The 2,004-nt window shown below is 42.3% G+C and overlaps 1 non-coding gene across 1 annotated transcript; it reads left to right on the forward strand.

Moving 5' to 3' along the window:
• The first annotated feature begins 774 nt into the window (after nt 1-774).
• Nucleotides 775-881, forward strand: LOC148208139 (small nucleolar RNA R71). Its single transcript, XR_015789125.1, has one exon. It is a non-coding gene; the product is annotated as a small nucleolar RNA R71 (small nucleolar RNA).
• Nucleotides 882-2,004: the final 1,123 nt, after the last annotated feature.

Here is a 2,004-nt window from a genome sequence, read left to right on the forward strand (position 1 = left end):
GCAAGTTGTCCCAATTGGGTCTCGAAATTCCTCATTGATGCCGCTTGGGATTGTATCACTGCGTCGGTTCGGGCCATGTACTCCTTCATCATATTCTCAAGATTTGAGTTGTTATTTTGAACTGGTGGAGTCTGTGTTCTCTGATTGTACTGCTGTTGCGGTGGTGGGATGTATTGCTGTGTAGGTGGAACATAGGGCTGCTTGTTCTGCTGGCTCTGCCCTTGATTAAAACCGCTCGAACCTCCTTGTCCTCCCCATGAGAAATTAGGGTGGTGCCTCCAACCTGGGTTGTAGGTGTTCGAATATGGGTTAAATTTCCTATTGTTCCCATGTCCTACATAAAAAACAGAAGCAGGGTTATGTGGACAATTATCATAAATATGGTTTTCACTGCAAAATGAACAAATGAGATCGTTGACTTGGCAAACAGGGGCAGGAGTGCAATAATCCGACTGCACAGGTTGTATCGGCGTGGCTAATGGATTTTTTATTCCCAATGCCATCTCTTTCAGCCTCTGGTTCATTGTAACCATCTCTTTTTGCATCGAGGTCGCAATGTCCAGAGCCAAAACTCCAGCTGGATCTTGCTTCTTTGGTGCTGCCCTAGATCTTTGCGAACACCATAGTTCGTTGTGTGAAGCTAAGTCATTTAGGATGTCAACTATCTCGTTGAATGTCTTCTTTGTAAAGGCTCCGTTGGCAGCATTGTTTAGCATCATCTTAGTAGGATGATCTAAGCCTCTAAAGAAATGTTCTATCTGGATGCATGCCGGCAAGCCATGGTTCGGACATTTCCTGATTAGTTCTTTAAATCTCTCCCACGCCTCGTGAACAGGTTCACGATCATACTGTCTAAAGGAGATGATCTCCTCTCTGATATCAGCGTGGCGAGTAGGTGGGAAGAATTTTGTTAAGAACTTCTCCACTAACGACCCCCATGTGGTGATGGATCCCGGTGGAAATGCATTGAGCCATGCTCTAGCTTGGTCCTTCAAAGAAAATGGAAAAAGTGTTAGTCTCAGAGCATCGTCTGTTATACCAGGTAATCGAAATGCATTTGCAATTTGAATGAATGATTTCAGATGATCATGTGGATCCTCATGTTCCTGCCCTCCAAAATGTCCAATTGTCTGCAACATTTGGAACATCATTGGTTTAAGCTCAAAGTTTGCGTGGGCTGGAATAGGGTTGACTATCCCTGAATCAAAGTTCTGAAATGCCGTGGCGGCATATTCTCGCATTGCCACGTCTCTGTTGTCCGCCATCTGGATATGGTTGAATTCATCATTTCTTGCATGATCCCTCATATTACCGTTAACAGCAGGTGGATCAACCGGATCACGAGGTGGAATATCTGCCATCGATGTGCTCGTACTCTCTACCTCACTTTCAGGACTGATTTCACCTTCTCTCTTTTTTTGCTTTTCTAGTTGTTTTCGAAGTCTTTGCTCCTTTCGAGTTTTTCGAAGGGTCCGCTCAATCTCAGGGTCAAGGGGTAGAAGAAAAGATCTTGTGCTCATGCACTTTAACGTACCCTTGTGAGATAAACGACCAAAAATATAGAACAAAAACGGTGGATGGAAATTACACCCAACAACAATTCACAAAAATAAAAACTAAAAGAATTTGAAAATAATTTTAAAACTAAAGTCCCCGGCAACGGCGCCAAAAACTTGACTGGGTGTTTATGCTGAACGCACGCGCTAAGCGTGGTAACAATTATATAGATGCAAGCGCACACCTGTCAGAGTAATATAAAATGGATGGAGTATCCAAGTATCGATCCTCAAGGACTTCTAAACAATTTCCAAACTCTAAAGTTTTAAAGAATAGTGAATGTTGGAATGAGTGATTCTTGTAAAATGGGAAGTGGTCACAAATAATGGTTTGGATTTGGGATTTGGACTTATAATAATAAAACCTAGCCCGAATTACTTCAAGTTAGCCAACAAAGAATCAAGGACATGCTAAGGATAATATGCATTTTACTTTAGAAACTAACGA

This window comes from Momordica charantia, assembly GCF_013281855.1.
Source record: "Momordica charantia cultivar OHB3-1 chromosome 11 unlocalized genomic scaffold, Mcharantia_2.0 BLBB01000011.1, whole genome shotgun sequence".
Classification (NCBI taxonomy): Eukaryota; Viridiplantae; Streptophyta; class Magnoliopsida; order Cucurbitales; family Cucurbitaceae; genus Momordica; species Momordica charantia.